Genomic DNA, 19,236 nt, shown 5'->3' on the forward strand with positions numbered 1-19,236 from the left:
GAGGTAGCTGCTTGGTTAAAGGAAAGTATTTGGGAAACAAAAATGTCTCTCATGAGAGATTTTCAAAATTAATGCTGTGAATAGATGTTAGAGACCCATGTTTCAACAGATGTGTAGAAAGTGGGCCAGAAAGTCTCCTTACCATTCTGGGGCCTCACTGCTCTCACCTGTCCATCTACCAAGTAACCCATTATTGTTTGCTTATGTGCTTTTCTAGAATTTAAAGAAATATAAGCAAACATGCCTATTGATTTTTATTTTCTCCTCTGCTTTTTTGACACTGAATTTAGCATATTGTATATATTGTTCTGTACCCTAGAGTTTTTTACTATGCTCTATATTTTGGACATTTTTCCTATGACTGAATAGAGCTTTCTAATTCTTTTTCATCACCCCACTGTATTCCGTTTTATCAATGTATCATACTTAATTTAACCTATTTATGAACTTTTTTCTGATTATTTGTATTTACAACAATGTTAAAATGGGTAACATTATACAGATCTTATTTTCCATTAGTGCATGCATTCCCATAGGGTAAATTCCCAGTAGTCATATTGTTGATCAAGGACATATGCCATTGTAATATTGATAGACATTTCCCTTCTAAGGAGTTCTGCTGATTTATATCCTTAAGATAAATAAATGAGTGTTGGGCTGCGTGCTGGAACATGCCTATGATCCCAGCATTTTGGCAGGAGGATTGCTTCAGGCCAGGAGTTTGAGACCAGATTGGGCAAAACAGCAAATTTTAAAAGAATTTTTAAAAATTAGCCAGGCATTGGGGTACGCACCTGGAATTCTAGTTCTTTGGAAGGCTGAGGTGGGAGGAACCCTTAAACCCCCAGGAGTTTGAGGCTTCAGTGAGCTATGATCACTGGAGTGCCACTGTACTCCAGCCTGGTATTTTTTTTTTTTAATATTTGACCATATCTCAAAAGAAAAAAAAAAAAGGGTCTATTTGCTCACAGCCTTGCCAATACAGTGTATTGTCAAACTTTTACATTTCCACAAATCTGTTAGGTGACAAATGATACCTTTTTAGTTTTTTAAATTAAATTTTTAAAAATGTTGAGGCTACCTCAAATGTATCCAAAAGTTGCAAGTATAAAGAACATTGCCCCCATGGAACTGTTTAAGTTGCCAACATGATATCCTTGTACCCCAGAATACCTTAGGTTTACATATGTAACAAACGAGTACATTCTCCTACATATCAAACTACAGTCTTCCCTTGATATCTATGGGGGATTGGTTCCAGGATCCCCCCTCAGATGCTCAATTCCCTTATATAAAATGGTGTTGTGTTTGCATAAAACCCATACACAGCCTCCTGTATACTTTAAATCAGAGGTGTGCAATCTTTTGCCTTCCTTGGGCCACATTGGAAGAAGAAGAATTGTCTTGGGCCACACAGAAAATACACTAACACTAACGATAGCCGATGAGCTAAAATATAATTGCAAAAATACCCAAAAAACAACTCATAATGTTTTAAGAAAGTTTATGAATTTGTGTTGGGCTACATTCAAGGTCGTCCTGGGCTACATGTGACCCATAGGCTGTGGGTTGGATAAGCTTGCTTTAAATCATCTCCAGATTACTTATGATATATAATACAATACAAATGCTATGTAAATAGTTGTTATATTGTTTTTTATTGCATTATTTTTATATTCTTCCTTCAAATATTTTCAATCCACAGTGGGTTAATTCCACAGATGGAACCTGTAGATATGGAGGGTCAACTGTGAAACCATCAATATCAGGACATTAGGTGATATGTTACTGACTTCAAATGGAGTTCAGACTCCATTCACACTTTGCCCATTGTCCCTATTATGTCCTTTATAGCAAAAGCATCCAGTCCAGAATCATATGTTGTGCTTAGCTGCTGCCCTACCTCTTCAATCTCCTTTAATCTGAAACAGTTCCTTCTGCTTTCCTTCATTTCTATGACCTAGGTACTTTTAAAGGTGATAGACCAGATATTTGTAAAATGTCCCTTAATTTGGGTTTACCTGACATTTCCTTGAACTCAATTCAGATTGCACACTGAAGTCAGGAGTTCCAAAGCAGCCTGACCAGTAGGGTGAAACCCTGTCTCTACAAAAATAAAAAAATTAGCTGGGCATGATGGCAGGTGCCTGTAACACCAGCTACTTAGGAGGCTGAGGTGGGAGAATCCCTTGAACCTGGGAGATGGAAGTTGTAATGAGCCGAGATTGTGCCCTGCTCTCAGCCTGGGCAACAGAGTGAGACCCCATCTCCAAAAAAATATAAAAGCTTGAGTGCTATATGTGCTGCTGGCTCGTGGGGTGTGTCTTTTCCAAGGCCCTCTTAGTAAACAGACACATATTTACATTGGTAATTACTTATTTCTGTATATAAACAACTATTATTGATACCTATTCCAACTCCTATCCAACATCACCAGATCCATTTTCATTTTCTCCCTTTCATATTTGTAACACTCTTCTCTCACAGTGGAAGTCCTGGCTCGTGTTATCCTTAATATACCTACATACTTGATCAACATCCCTGTAGGTAACAAGTCTCACACTGTTGCCCCCCACATAAATACCTTTCTTACTTGGATATTTCATGTCAGGCACTTAGATTTTGTGCCTGGGAACTTCCTCCCCAACACTCTAATCTCTAGCAGAAGTTCTCTTCACTCTTCATAGCCTCCAATACCTCAGGCTTTTTGGTGTACTTTTAATTTGCATTATTTTTGTTATCTGTGAGGTTGAGTAGTTTTTAATGAAGAGTGCCAGTATAAATCCTTTCTCCATTTCCCATACAAAATCTTTAGTAAAATCAACATTGCCCAAAAATATTTTTGTGAGTGAATTACTTAATAGTTCTTGAATGAAAGCTGAGTTTTATGTTCAGCTGCACAGAGTACATTATTTAAGCCATTTATTCATTTAACAAATACTTATTGAATTCACTGTATGTTCCAGCCACTTTTCTAGGCACTGAGGATCAAGTGGTAAAATAAATGTATACTTTTAATGATGCAGTTAAATAATGAATGTAATTTCAGATAATGGAAAAGCTACAAAGAGAATAAAGCACAGACAGTGTGAGTAGTTGCAGATGGTAGAGTAGCAGAGAAGCATTGTAGACACCTGGGTGACAGAATGGAAATAAATGTTTAGTGCATGCATCCGAAGGATCAGCATTTGGGCAATCATATTTACCTGGAAAGAACAAGCCAATTTGGAGGTCTGAAATACTGAGTCAGAGATCCTAACTGGATAGGAGGCCAATCACTCAATCTAGCTTTGTAGACTTTTTGGTAATTAACACTGGAGGTCACTTCTCATACCCAGGCCTGTGCAACATTGTCTTCTCAGCTTCAATTCTAACGAAAACAGCAGAAATAACACTTCATAAGAAACCAATAAAGTTCTGTCTTAAAAAAAAAGATACTGACTTTTAATCTTATGACATCATCATTTCAAGTTAGGGAATATTAGTTTTATCTCACAGATGAAGGAAAGGAGGCTCTAGAATAATAATAACTTGCCCAGCATCCTATACCTAGTAAGACACTGAGCAGTGACTGATTCCAAAGCCCAGCTCTTTCTACTGTTGCCCATGGTCAATCTTCAACTTTTTATTTTGGCAAAGTGCCTTCCAAAGGAAGTTCCACTGTAAAGCAAACTAGGGCCTCATGAGCCAGCATTTCCTAGACCATGAGCCTCTTGTTAAAACTTAAATAAATATACTCCTGTAAAGACTGAGCAGTGATTGATTGATTCCAAAGCCCAGCTCTTTCTACTGTTGCCCATGGTCAGTCTTCAACTTTTTATTTTGGCAAAGTGCATTCTAGAGGAAGTGCCACTGTTAAGGCAAACTAGGGCCTCAGCCAGCATTCCCTAGACCATGGGCCTCTTGTTAAAACTTAAATAAATATGTTCCTGTAATGTAGACTTGTTTCCATTTCAATCACAATAAAATATAAACTAATTTTTATTTACCTTTTTAGGCTGACACATTATCTTCTAGTGTCCAGAATCCAGGGTATATTAGATGGTTAGTCATATACTTACAGTAAACAAAAGTTATTATATCCTTGTAAGATATATTGCACAACATTATTTCACAGCAAGTGTAGCTACCACCTGATACTGTTGTAACTGTGCATTTCTGAGACATCACAGATGAATTCAGTCAATTAACTCAAGAAAGCCCTGATTATAGATAACTCACTTAAATAGATGTATTCAGATTAAATATGAGAACTCAGTGACTAAACTGTAGTAGTGGTTATTTTGTCTTAATTTTTAGTTCTTCAGAGATCCCTGTTCTCTGTTATTATTAATACATTTAAAAGCACTCTATAATTGAAAAGACAAATTGTCCACGTTTTGATATTAAATAAATAATATTACACCCCTGAAAAATAAAGTTTGAAAAATAGGAGAAGTAATAAAAACAAAATATTTGAATCATTTTATGTATAATGAAAAGGAAATGCCAATATGTAAGAATGCAATTTGCTTCATCTGTGATTTGACCTAAAGCTGGTATAGCATAATCTTAGACTATGTAGATTTAGAGGGTCACCTGAGAGTTTCCTAGAACACTATATTGAGAATACAGTGAAACCTAATCAGGTCTCAGCAGTATAGAGTGAAGAGATTGATTAGTGATATCTGCCTTGGGACCAGGGCAGGAAAGAGTGATGACTTTCATCTTACTCTAATCCTGCAGTCACCACCAAGGCTCTTTTGACACTGAAACTAGCTCAGCTGTTCTTCACTCAAGGAAGCTGCAGAATACAATGAAAACAAGCCCCTGACTGAGAGATACCGGCTATTCAAATTTACTTTGACTTACAGTTAGTCTAACACCCACTAGCCTAAGAGAAGAGCTTCTAGGTACAGTAAGTCCTCACTTGATGTGGATGGCTTCCTGGAAACTTCAACTTTAAGCAAAATAACATATAATAAAACAAATTTAGGCTGAGGTCCATGGCCTCACGCCCGTATTCTCAGTACTTTGGGAAGCTAAGGTGGGCAGATCACTTGAGGTCAGGAGTTTGAGACCAGCCTGGCCAACATGGTGAAACCCTGTCTGTACTAAAAATACAAAAAATTAGCTCGGCATGGAGGTGCACACCTGTAATCCCAGCTACTCGAGAGGCTGAGGCAGGAGAATTGCTTGAACCTCGGAGGTGGATGTTGCAGTTAGTTGAGATTGTGCCACTGCACTCTAGACAGAGAGAAACTCTGTCTCAAAAAACCGCCAAAAAAACCCATTTTACTATAGGCTAATTAATATAAACAAGAGTTAAGTTCCTACAACGCTTATTTTTGTCACAAAAATCTCACCAAACTTCTAAATAAAGACCCAAGACACTTCTAATATTAAACATTGAAATAAATGTGAGCTATATATATATATTTGAGAAAGATCAATAAAAACAAGCAAGATAATTATTTAACCAATTTTTGGTGAATCAATGAGTAATGTTGATGTAGTTGTGGGGGGTTAAATCAAGGAATACATGTTTTCAAAGTGAAAATTGTCAGGAGCACCTCCTACTATCAGGCAGTTCAAAAACAACCAATATGACAGGCTCACTGAGCACTTTTAGATGGCATCGTTTATTGTCATGTATTTGTATGATTACAGTAGACTCTAAGAATGTTTATTTTACAATCATTTGCATTCATTCATTCATTCATTCATTCCTTTTTCAGCCCACTTGTTCTAGTTCAGGGTCACAGGTGGCCTGAGCCTATCCAGGTAGCTCAGGGCTCGTGGCAGAAACTAGCCCTGGCCAGGCCACCATCCCAAGCTGGGACCATGTAGACATGCCAGTTCACCTAACATGCACATCTTTGGAATGTGGAAGGAAACCAGACTACCTGGAGAAAACTCATGCAGACATGGGGAGAACATGCAAACTCCACACGGACAGTGGCCCTTCTGGGAATAGATTTTTTTTTCCTTACCAACATTATGACAACATGACATGGACAAAACAATGTTACTTGAGGACTTGTTATATACACATCATGTCAGCAGGAAAGAGCTGGAGTCTCTGAAGCTGTAGAAAAGGAAATGGCCTGGGAAATAGAAGCACTGCTAGGGTCTTCAGGAGTTGGGCCTTTTGCAGGGCATAATGAGGGCGCTGGCCTGTTACAAACCAGGCAAAGGAGGATATATGAAAGTGGAAAGGAATTCTGCTTAGGGAAACTAAATCATGTCAGAAATAGCAGCAGTTGGTAAAAGACAAATAGTCATTTTGTAATATCTTTTTCAATACAGGAGAATAATAATGACTAAATACCTCTAAAGTATAAAAATATGAAAACTTAAATAGAATATTATATCAAATCTTTTCTGAATCCTGGCTCTCCTATTTGTAAAACCTTGAACCCCAGTTCCTTATCAGTAAAATGAAGATAATAATAATCTTTACCTTATAAAGGTCCCTGGTACATAGTTAAGTGCTATGTAAGTGTTAGCTTTCATTATTTAAAAAAAAATGACCTCTGTGGATAGTCAGGGACATGGGAAACATGTTTACTGATTATACAGAAATGGATCACTACACACAGCCATTCAAAAATATGAAATGATATCCAAGAAATATTGTTGCTTATAAAAAAACCAAGGTGCAGAATAGTGTGTACTGTATGTTTGCATTTTTTAGAAAGATATTTAAATGCATTTATAGAGTGGTACACAAGAAACTGTTACAACCTGAGAAGGAGACTGGGAAGTCTGGGTAGGAGATAAGCCTATTTCTCATTGTGTTCCTTTTTGCATTGGTTGAATTTTAAAGTCATGTACATGTTTTTTTAATTGACAAGAAATTCAAAGAATATATAGAAATTATTATCCCTCAGGCATTTTTTCTATAGTGCTTCACCTATTGAAATAGAAAATTTTTATTGGCCATTTATAGAAGTGAGCTATTGCTAACAGCACAATCTTTTAACAATTCCAATATGTATGACTGAACACTGAAATCTGCATAAAGTTATCTGTAGTCAATTATCACATATAACAACTTAAGGTATCATATTATGGTGAAATAGTTGTTGGATCTCATTTTAATCCTAATGTTTAATTCAATAACTTGGATTATAAATTTATTCTAATTCACCAAAATGTATCATAGTAGTAACATTTATTATTTGAAGCATGTGACATGTTTTTGCCAATAATAAGCTTAGACTTTTAAAATGGTCTAAAGGTAGCCAGCCACCAAAAGCTTCCGGTGGCTTTAACATGAATAGTAGCACAAAACTTTCTTTTCTTTCTTTGTTTTTTGAGACTTGGTCTGGCTCTGTCACCCAGGCTGGAGTGCAGTGGTATGGTTTTGGCTCACTGTAGCCTTGACCTCCCTGGGCTCAGGTGATCCTCCCACCTCAGCCTTCTGAGTAGCTGAGACTACAGGCACTGGCCACCATGCCCAGCTATTTTTTTGTATTTTTAGTGGAGATGGGGTTTTGCCATGTTGCCCAGGTTGGTCTCTAACTCCTGGGCTCAAAGCCATCCACCTGTCTTGGCCTTCCAAAGTGCCGGGATTATAGGCATGAGCCACCACGCCTAGCCTCAAAACATTTTTTATTTGTTAAAATTAGATATATTTGTTTTGGAATATTTGGAAATGATAGAAATAACAAAACTGCCCCCCCCCCATAAAAATCCTATCTTCTACATTTCTGTGAATGGGTTTTTTTTTTTTTTTTTAAGCATTTTTCCTTTTATTTTTTATAAATTACATACGGGGATACTGTGAAGATGGTGACTGGAACATTTTTTGGTTCACTTCCACTCCCAGTTCCAGTCTATGTGCTTTTCTTTTCTTTCTTTCTTTTTTTTTAAGAAGAAAATGCTTTTATAATCACAACATGAAATTAACATGACATCCTATTAGAATTAAACCAGGATAAATACTGCCGTTATAAAATTTCTATTTTTCACATCCATTCCAGAGGAAAATCTTACATATTAGGGCTCATCTTAATCTTACAGAATGATTTCAGTAAAACTTTTTTTAATAGTAAATAGCAATTAACATATTCTCAAACTTTGCTAAATAGTTAGAAAGGCAACTATAAAATCTATAATGATTACACCTGGAGGGATTAGAACTGTTCTGTTGAGCATTATGAACCACATCTCTGTCTTAGCTGTTAACATCAGTGCACCTTTTTCATTAGTAAGGCAACTGCTTGCTGTGGGTGCCACAGTGATTACCCAAGTTTCTTCTTAAGTAAAAGACACTTGTTTGATCAAGACTCAAGTAAGTTTTCTTTCCCAATTTTACTCTTTTGAAGCAGAAAGAAATACTTTCATCTTTGCTAGATATAAGGAGGAAAATATGAAATACAGCTATTATAATCTTTTAAACACAAACAGGGGCAATGAATTATTATTAGAAATAAGTCTTTGAAATATTTCCTTTTTAAAATAACAAGGCTTCTGGATAATTTCTGAAAACTAACTTTTCATTTTAGTACACAACTTGATAAACATAGCACATTAGATAGGTATTTAGTAGTTTCTTCTATTAACTACACTTTGCCCTCAGTAAGGGTTAGAATATGATTTCAAACAATTTCTACACATAAAGCATCTTTAAATAAGTTTTGTGTTCACTGAAGTGAGACTTCTTTCACTTACGTACCTGTGGAAGTTAATTTGAGCATACACACATATATATATACTTGCATACATATGTGTATATATGTTTTTTAAGTAAGTTACTTTTACCATTAGAATAAACCTAGCCACTACAGGGTCAACTGTGTGGGGAACTGTGGTCTGCCTTGGCAAACCTCCTCTAGGTTGAGGAAGGCAGGTATAGTTCACTGAAGGATGTGATGAGGCTGTAGTAAGTCTTATCATCTGTCAGTCCTGCGTTGCCCGGTCTCACCACCACAGCTACGTGCACATCTGCTTCCTCGGCAGCACTGGCCTCTCGAGTAACATCTGTCAGAAACAAATGTTGTTGGTTGAGCACCCAATGCTGTCTGGAAACTTTCGATAACTTTCACTCCACTTTGTGTCCAATCTTGGTATCAAAGTGACCATCAACAAGCTCAAAAGTATCTCCCTCTGAAGAATGCCCAAATAACAGTTTCTGTGCCTCCACACTCCCTGAAGAATAGATGTACACCTTCATTCCGGCCTCTCTCCATTTCCTGACTGCTGGAACTACATCTGCAAAGAACCTGTTTCCTCAAAAGACTGACATCCTGTTGGCACTCCTCTTCTTCCCAATATGTCTGCAGATACTCTAACATTTTCTTCAATGTAAGGAAGTAAAATGTCCTTCGATGTCTAACAGGATCACGGTGACTTCGGCGGGCACCGTAAGCACGACCATTTCCCTTCCGGATGCTACTACCGGACTCGGCCTGCTGTTGGGGAGGGCAGAGGGCCGTGGCGCTGGCTGCGGCTGCCGTTGCCGCTGCGGCCCTGGGCCCCCGGTACCGTCCTGGGCTTCCGACGGCCCAGCGCGATCTCGGAGCCAGCGACCAAGTGTAGCCTGCTACGCGTGGGGAGAGGACACCTCCGCACACCTGGAACTGGCACTGGAAAAGGCAGCTGCCCAGGAGCCCTGAACTCGTGAGCAGTACTGGGAAGGAGCCCGAGACCACGTGGGCAGCCTATGTGCTTTTCTTAAACCCAATTCAGAAAGAGTGCAGGTAAGCTGTGAGGCCCTGGGGCTGGGAGGGCATAGGAGAACCAGAAAGCCACGGATCCAGGAGAGACCTTGGCCCCCTCAGGGAGAAAGTCAGTACAGGCTCAGCACAAGTATATTCAGTCTCCTTGGCCTCCAAAAAGTCAAGAAGGAGTTGAATGGGTTCGCTGAGTCGTCCCTACTGTTGAGGCTGGGAGATCTTTGAGGGGCCAGATAACAGGGTGGCTTCCTTCAGTTGCTGCAGGAGGGCAATGACTTTCTGCCTGCTCCTCCACTCGTCACCTTGACAGGATCTTTGCCTTGCATCCTGCAGGACCACTGCCATACAGGGTTCTCTAGCAAACAGAAGTGAACCCGCTGAGCCAAAAGGAAAAATAACATCCTATTTAAATGGGGTCAGGAACCAGAGGGGCTGACCCAGCAGAACAATCACAGAAATAGAGCTCCTGGGAGAAGAAAAAGGAAATCTTGAATTTAAAAATAATAAGAGCACTCAAGGAAATAAAAGTGTTGAACGGAAGAGGCCTCTGGAGCTAAAAAAACAAAAATCCAAATAAATAATTTAGTAGAGCAACAGATGCTCTGCTCACTGTTGAAATCTGAAATAGTTGTCTAGAAATGAGGACCAAGACATTTCTTGAAGTACAGAATAAAAATATAAAAGGATGGAAATCTGGGGAAGATACTTAGGAAATATGTCCAGGAGGCCTAACATGTGAGTAATGGTAGTTCCAGAAGAAGAAAAAAAGAAGTCAGATAATAATAAAACAAATAGGCAAGACAGGTTCCGTAAGATAAAGACTGGGAGTGGTGGCTCATGCCTGTAATCCCAGCACATTGAGAGGCCAAGGCAGGCATGTGGCTTGAGCCCAGGAGTTCAAGATCAGCCTAGGCAACATGGTGAGACCCTGTCTCTACAAAACATACAAAAATTAGCCAGGCATGGTGGTGCACACCTGTAGTCCCAGCTGTTGAGGAGGTTGAGACAGGAGAATTGCTTGAGCTCTAGAGGCAAAGGTTGCAGTGAGCTGAGATTTGGCCATTGCATTTCAGCCTGGGTGACAGAGAGAGACCCTGCCTAAAAAAAAAAAAAAAAAAAGTGCTTGCAGATGGTAATAGTTCACCAAGTTCCAGGCTGGAGACTTGAAGAAAAACCTACTTAGTATATAATGATAAAATCCCTACTGCCAATTGTTAATAGAAAATGTTATAAGACTTCAGATGGAAAGAACAAATCCTAGATAGGAAAAAATTTTGGACTTGGTTATCAGTTCTCTAGTACCACTCAGGCAGCCAGAAGACAGTGGACGTTACTTCTTCAGTGCCTTAGATATATTAATCATACCAATTCATTTCTTTCTCACAATAACCCTGTGAGGTAGGTTCGTTTTTATCTACACTTGACAAGCGAGGAGACTGAGGCACAGAGATGTTATGTAATATGTCCAATGTTTCACAGCTAGGACGTGACAGAGCCAGGACTCAACAAAACTGATCTGGCTGTGGAGATCCCATACTCCATCATCACTCATCCTCTTAAATAGGGGATCACATTTGAGGAAGACACATAGGAGAAAAGTCTAACAAACAACAGAAGAACCAGAAGAGAGAAGAAATAAAGTGAACAATGAACCCAAATTGTGGTGTATGTTCTTGTCCCCTACTCTTCCTCAGCAGATTTTGCCATTGTGGAACAGTTCATTTCATTGACTGACATCACAGGTGGAAAAGGAAAAGGGGAAAAAAAAAAATCTCAAATTGATTGTTTTAACCTCAAATGATCATAAGAAAGTGAAACATTTCTTAGGGAATCAGAGTTTTGTATTAAAATTTACACTGATAAGTTGGTGAAAATAAAGCATAGACCTATTTTATCAAGCTAATTTCTCATTCTTTTTGAAGATGTAAAGTTTCTCATAATTTATATATAACTTAAAGAAAAATTCAGATAATGAGTGATAAGAGTGAGATAAAGCTTTGCTCCTTTTAAGTTTTCTGCTGGCTGGAAAAGAATAGAGAGCTTGGAAACAGATGCTCACATATTAGAAATGTGATATATGACAGAGATGCTATAAAAATCAAGGAAAAAACAATGCATTATTCAATAAATGATGCCAGGGCAATTCTTCACTCACATGGAAACAAATAAAATTAGATTCTTACCTAACATCATACTCAAAAAATGTACTTTAGGTGTATAAAAGACTTTAGTGTGAAAGAACAGCTTTAAAATTTCTAGAAGAAAACTATGCCCTTAGAATAGTAATTAAAAAAAAAACAAGGCACAAGATATAAAAAACACCATAAAGCAAAAGAAAGCAAGCTGCATAGTGAGTATGTACATGAATATTTCTATAATATTACTTCATGTGCATTAAAGACAAGCATTAAGAAGTAAATATATGTGCCATAGATAGAGATATTTATAGTGCTTATTATTGGCTTTCAAAGAAATGATATTGCAAACATATAGAGATACTTACAAAATTAGAAATAAAAGGTCCGACATGGTGGCTCATGCCTGTAATCTCAGCACTTTGAGAAGGTGACTGGAGGATCACTTGAGCCTAGGAGTTGGAGACCAGCCTTGGCAACACAGTGAGACTTCACCTCTATAGCTGGGCAGTGGCTTGAGCCTGTGATCCCTGCTACTCCGAAGGCTGAAGTGGGAGGACTGCTTTAATCCAGGAAATTGAGGCTGCAATGAACTATGATTGTGCCACTACACTCCAGCCTGCCCAACAGAGTGACACCGTCTCCAAAAACAATCTAATCATCAACTAATAGAGAAACAGATAAAGAGATGAAGAGGCAAATGTGCTTAACCTCCCTTGTAATCAGGAAAAAGGAAATTAAGATCTTTATGCGACATCATTTCACACACAGACTACATGAAATCAGAAAATTTCATAAAAGGTCGTGTTGGTGTGGAGGAGAAGAAAGATACTTCTGGTGAGAGGCTTTAGTGGGCAATGATGTGGAATTTAGAGAAAGTCTTGCATGTGCATATGAGGAGATTGAGACAAGATGGTGATGGCAGTGTTGTTCATAATAAAACTATGGAAAAATATCTAATTGTTAAACAATAGGGAAATGATTAAGTAAATTTTATGTGGTAGAAAATATGAATGAACCATAGTTATATGTATCAACCTGTGGCTAAATCTCAACATTATCTTGAGTGAAACAATGAACATGGGAAAGGATATATGTAAAGTTTTAAAATGTGCCAGACAATATTGTATATTGGTTATGGATGCTTACATATGTAGCAAAGTTACAACAACATGTGTGATAATAATGACATTCATCAAATTGAGATAGTGTTTATCTCTGGGATGGGAAAAAAGATCTGATTAGTGTGTATGTGCCCAGGCTATTTTATTTTCTGTTTTATGTTTAAAGCTTATAGGAAGTACTTAGATAACTCTTTCTTTCTTTCTCTTTGTTTTTTTTTTTTGTTTTTGAGAAGTAGTTTCATTCTTGTCACTCAGGCTAGAGTGCAATGGGGCGATCTCAGCTCACTGCAACTTCCACCTCCTGGGTTCAAGTGATTCTCCTGCTTCAGCCTCCCGAGTAGCTGGGATTACAGGAGCCTGCCACCACGCCCATTTTTGTATTTTTAGTAGAGATGGGGTTTCACCATGCTAGCCAGGCTGGTTCAAACTCCTGAGCTCTGGGATTATAGGCGTGAGCTACTGTGCCTGACCTAGATATTTCTACTATTATTCTGTGAATGTTTTGGTGAGCTTGAAATATCTTACATTTAAAACAGAGGGTAAATTTACTATTGTTATTGTTTAAAAACATATGGCAGTAGGCATTTTCCAAAATGATGCATAACATTATAATGAATTTGATTGGATGCTGGATTTTTATTCATCTTAAAAAAGTGATGCCATCTGTTGATTTATTTGCAGTGAAGAAGAATGCCCTGTATAAAGAAATATGCTTTGAAAGTTAATTAATGTGAAAAAGCTTTTTTTCCCCAGAAAAATCAAGTATTATTTTACTTCGATGAAAAGTGCTGTGATTTAGTTAGGTTAAAACTACTTGCAGATAAAATATGCTCTTAGTTTCAAAATTTCTTCTTTTTTTAAAATTTTTTAATTGTTTTGAGATGCAATCTCACTCTGTCACCCAGGCTGGAGTGCGTGGCATGATCTTGGCTCACTGCAACCTCTGCTTCCCGGGTTCAAGTGATTCTTGTGCCTCAGCCTCCCTAGTAGCTGGGAGTATAGGTGCCCATCACCACGCCCAGCCAGTTTCAGTAATTCTTGATAAATACTTGTAGCCTAAGCAAAATAATGCTTTCCTTCTTCAGAGTTGCACAGGTACAAATAACTAATCATCTCATACTTTAGTACGTGGCTATTCCTAAGTATTTGTTTTCATATAGCTGTGTCACAATAAAAGTAAAAACAAAAGTGAGATTACAGTTACATAAACAAGATCAGTTTACTGCATTCCCCATGGTTCAAGTCTACCTGATGAAAGTTTAAGTGATAGCCTCCAATCCATGGAGGATGTTGAAATACTTTTCTTTCTCATTGTTGGATTATAGCTTTGTTTATATAGCATTTTTTCAAGATCTAGGAAACATTTTGATATGTTAGACATTTAAGAAATCTGTTTGTTATACAAACCATTGAAAACAAAACAAAACAACCTTTCCTCCAGTGGGAAAATAGGCTTATTTATAAGGGTTGAAAGTAGGCTTATTTATAAGGATTCCTTTTGGTTTTCTTTCTAAAATGCCCCTCTCTTTTTTCTCTGTCTGCATCCTAATCTAGGTTCCAGTAACTTTCAGGGTTACATCAGGGTCATTCAAGAAGTTCTCACTTCTTCTAGGTTCCTTCTTCCAGCTCCACCCCCCAATTCTAGTCAGCTCTCTACTTAAAAGATGTACAGTAGTTATTTGTTACCAACTGGATGAAATTATTAATCTCAATTTGGACTTTCCATTTCAGGTCAGTTAGTCACAGAAGCTGGCTGGTGCCAAAGTTTTTACTGGTCTACAGTAATATGATAAAGTTAGGGTTGTATAAAGCTAAAATTATCCAAAATTAAAATTTCAATATTATTTTAGCTTTTTGTGATAAAATAGTCTTTCTTCATAAAATTGAGTTGATGGAAGAATTAAAAAAATCTTCCTTGAGAAAAGTCAGGTGGCAACTTTGAGGATTATTTTTTTTCCATTATCCCACCCATCCTACTTCTCTGCAGCGCGCACACACACACACACACACACACACACACACACACTTCTCCCCCTCTCTCTGAAAATGTTTGCTGGTCTGGGAAGCTTAGTAAACATTTTGCAAAATTCTTCCTTAACAGCCTCATTTATTCCTGCCTCTCTGTCTTTTCTCATAGTCTTTTCTGTTTTTTCCAGTGTCCTCCAGCTACTTCAATATAAATATTGCAATTCTGGTGACACCCAGATAAAATCTCCTTGCTTTCAGTTAGTCTTCTTTAACTTACACCTTGTGCCTCCTCACTTACCTGCTTTAGCACTTATGAGAATATTGTCTGGCATTGGTTGTCATAAGAATTTTTGTTTTCAAATATGTCTTTTCTCTCCAATCAGTTTAAATAACCTGTAAAAAGGAGATTTTACATTTTCTTTAATCTTTTACCCTACACAGATTGAAAATACAAAGAAGATTTGGTAAGGACATAGAAACCCTTATAAAATGTTTTGTATCATAGCCCCAAAACATTGTTATATGTGGGTATAATGATTTAATATTTATGAATTATGGCAACTCTTTGTCATCTATTTCCAGCTTTCTACTTTCTGGGTCCGCTGGTGTTTGGTGTATCCATGTGACTAGTTTTGTCCAAAGAGATGTCAATGAAGGTGATGTGTCACCTCCAGATGGAAGCTTTTTGGGCAAGTATACATTTACTGGCTTTTTTCTTCTGTGCTATAGAAACTAGGAATATTTCGTTGGTGACTGACTCCTTAGCTTGGTCCCTAGAGTGAGTTTGATGTCGAGGAGCCCCAAATGACCTGCAGTGAAGTTGGAGTGTGAGCGGGAAATAAACCTTTGTTTTTTAATTTTCTGAGGTCTTGGAAGTTATAGATTATAACTGCATAACCTATCGATATTGATATGTTTCATTTCTTAATGAAAATTTCTAATGTTTTGATTTCTAACTTATTAATTTAAAATGTCATGTATCTATAATTTTGGTATATTCTATATCCTACATTTAAAAATAAAAAATAGAATGTTGAAAACTAAATCATTTCAATGAGATCAATGAAAACTCTAAATCTTATAGTGTCATTCAGAAACATGTAAAACAGATTTAAAAAAATACACAGTACTGAAATTGGCAAGTTGAAAAGAAGACACATATGGAGGGTAAACGTCTTTGGAAAGAAACTGCTATGCACAGTACTTAAGAATGAAATTTCCGCTGGGCGCGGCGGCATGTGCCTGTAGTCCCAGCTATTTGGGAGGCTGAGGCTGGAGGATCTCTTGAGTCCAGGAGTTCTGGGCTGTAGTGCGCTATGCTGATCGGGTGTCCACACTAAGTTCAGAATCAATATGGTGACCTCCTGGGAGCAGGGACCACCAGGTTGCCTAAGGAGGGGTGAACCAGCCCAGGTCGGAAACGGAGCAGGTCAAAACTCCTGTGCTGTTCAGTAGTGGGATTGCGCCTGTGAATAGCCACTGCACTCCAGCCTGGGCAACATAGCGAGAACTTGTCTCTTAAAAGAAGAAAAAAAAAGAAAGAAAGAAAGAATGAAATTTCCATGTCTCATTAATACATCTGAAACAATTCTACTTTCTATCCCAAACCTTAATGATTCTAGAAAGCTGGTTTGAATCAGTTTTTACAGGGTTGTTTTGGATTTAAAATAACTAAAATTTGAGAACTGGGAGAAATCTTATTTAACACTTTTTTGTTGTTCATGGTTTAACATTTAATGAATAAATTTCTTCACTAAACTTATATGGTGAGGGTCTGGTGGTGAAAGGTACTTTTTCAACTGGATAGATTAGAATGAGAACAGCAAAGTAAAAATCTGGTAGGGTCAGATAACGAAGTCATGATCTGTAGGAAATTATTTCATATGATCCTTCAAGATGGCTGTACATATAATAATAAAAGTCAATAAAGAAAACCTTTAGCTCTAAATTCACTTTAGTGCTTTGACTGACACAAAAATAGTTGGGGGTTTGGCGCCATCTGCTGGCCAAATGTCAACTTTTCAGATTCTCTTTTAAGACTTCAAGAAATGAATTACTCTGCACTTATTAATAAATTTATTTAAAATGTTGATTTCAAGAACTTGTGAACAAAAGTCAAAGACAGGTTTCTGTTACACTACCTATCGTTATATGAAAGAATTTTAGTCTTGAGTGGGTTCTTTTATACTTGTACTTGATTTATTTATGAAAGCATTTTACACATAAATCTGCCTTCTTTTTCTTAATACGAGAAGATTCTTTCCCCAAAATAAATTAGGCTTGTTCAATAAAATCTACATTTAGTTTTTCACGATCTATCAAAGATCGAGCTAGGTGTGTGTGTGTATGTGTGTGTGTACGTGTACATGCATGTGTGAATATCAGAATTTCTTTTAAAAATGCAAGAGGGAGAGGCGAAGGAGCTGGTAGTGACATTGTTAATTGTCACTACCAGAACTGTGCTAGATGCTTTCAGTGGATGGTCTCAATGAAGTTCCACAACCATCTTTCCAATGGGAAGTGTTGTCCCAGCTTTACTGTTGGAAAATGTCTAAGAGGTTAAGGATATAAATGCTCAAGTTTTGTGAGAAAGTGGTTGATCTTAACAGAAAGATTACAGTAGCTCATGTTAAACTATGACAGAAAAACTGGATTAACAGATTTTTAAAGTTTTTTTCAGCTTTTCAAGATAAAAGTTTCCTGTGTCTCCTGATTAAAGTGCTCCTGTGATTGTTATTGTGCCTTAAGTTGTATACTTCCTTGTTCTTTCCTTAGAGCTTCCTTTCACAATCCAGGAAGTAACTTGATGGGGCACAGCCTGGGGTAAACAAAATGCTGAGGGAGGGAAGAGTTCATATTGGTGGAATTTTTTAGTTACTTCTCTAGAAACTAGGGGAAACTTCTTTGCTTCTCTTCTTTGTACTAACAATTTTAAAAAATAAATTTTTTATTTTAGATTTAGGGGTAAATGTATATGTTTGTTATATGGGTATATTGTGTAGTGGTGGGGACTGGGCTTCTAGTGTACCCATTATCCAAATAGTGAACATTTACCTTACGGGTAACTTTTCAACCCTTGCTCCCCTCCTATCCTCCTTCCTTTTGGAGTCCCCAGTGTCTATTATTTCTATCTTTATGTCCATATGTACCCATTGTTTAGCTCTCACTTATAAGTCAGAATGTGTGACATTTGGTTTTCTGTTTTCTGAGATGATTCACTTGGGATAATGGCCTCCAGCTTCATCCATGTTGCTGCAAAGGACAAAATTTCATTCTTTTATGGCCGCTTTTAAGTAATTTTTTTTCCTCTTTTAGTGACTGAGTTTTATCATTGTTATTAGTTAAGCGGGTCTTTGGTTTAATTGTATTTTTATTGTAATGTAAAGCACAAGATTGCTTGTGTTCTGTCCTACTACACTTTTGTTCATTGCTGTATCCTCAGTGTCCAAAAGAAGCATTAAACATATAGGTAGTAGACACTCAATGGATTTTGACAGAAACACACACACACACACACACACACACACACACACACACACACACAGAGGGAGAGAGAGAAAGAGAGAGCGAGAGAGCCCACGAGACAGCAACAGGGGAGGAAGGAAAGAAAAGGAGGGAAAAAGGCAAGAGGGGAAGGAGCTACTTGGTAAAGGTTCAGTAGTTTCACCTACAGCATTGGGTATTGTGGAAGTAAAGTGGAGGAAAGTTAACATATACTGGAGGTTATTGTGCATCACTCACTATCAAGCACTTTATAACTGTAATCTCATTAATCCCCAAACCAACTCACTGAGCTGGTTATTATTGTTTCTCTTTCCACAGTTGAGAAAATTGATCTCACTATGGTTAAGTGGTTTACTGAAGGTCATACAGCTCACAAGTGGCACAGTCAAGATTTAAATTTTTATCTCTCTGACTTATGACTTACAATTTAAAAGAGTTGTTTATTTATTCATTCAGCAAATATTCATTGAACAATGTAGCATCCTTCTCTGATAATCTCAGACCCTGCAATACTATATGCTAAATATTTCCCTCAAGTATTCCTATAGGCTAAGTACTCTCCCAAAGTATTTCTTTAGTCAAAATCTCTCCTCTGAACTCCAGATTCATATACCTACATGCTTTTTTGACATTCCTACTTGGGCTTTTATACATACCTCAAGCTAATATATATCAGTCAATTTTAGATTTTAGCCCCAAACTTTTTCCTCAGTCTCCATTTTCTCTGCAAATTACACATAACTATCAGTCCTATTATAATCAGAAAATTGGGAGTCAGCCTCAACCCTTATTTTAACTCTCTAATCATATCTTCATGTTCTCAACCCTTTACAGGACCTGCAC

At 37.5% G+C, this 19,236-nt stretch overlaps 1 long non-coding RNA gene and 1 pseudogene across 1 annotated transcript in view; one reads left to right on the plus strand and one right to left on the minus strand.

Annotated features, from left to right (window-relative positions):
* Window positions 1-19,236, plus strand: part of LOC135274882 (uncharacterized) — a 99,843-nt gene that overhangs the window by 26,891 nt on the left and 53,716 nt on the right. The window contains exon 3 of the long non-coding RNA XR_010342611.1: window positions 15,472-15,578. This is a non-coding gene — a long non-coding RNA (uncharacterized LOC135274882). The remainder of the gene's footprint in view (window positions 1-15,471; window positions 15,579-19,236) is intronic.
* On the minus strand, window positions 8,819-9,364 carry LOC105734695 (enolase-phosphatase E1-like; annotated as a pseudogene).

Source organism: Aotus nancymaae, unplaced genomic scaffold (genome assembly GCF_030222135.1).
Source record: "Aotus nancymaae isolate 86718 unplaced genomic scaffold, 86718_ANA_hifiasm-v0.15.2.pri h1tg000014l, whole genome shotgun sequence".
NCBI lineage: Eukaryota > Metazoa > Chordata > Mammalia > Primates > Aotidae > Aotus > Aotus nancymaae.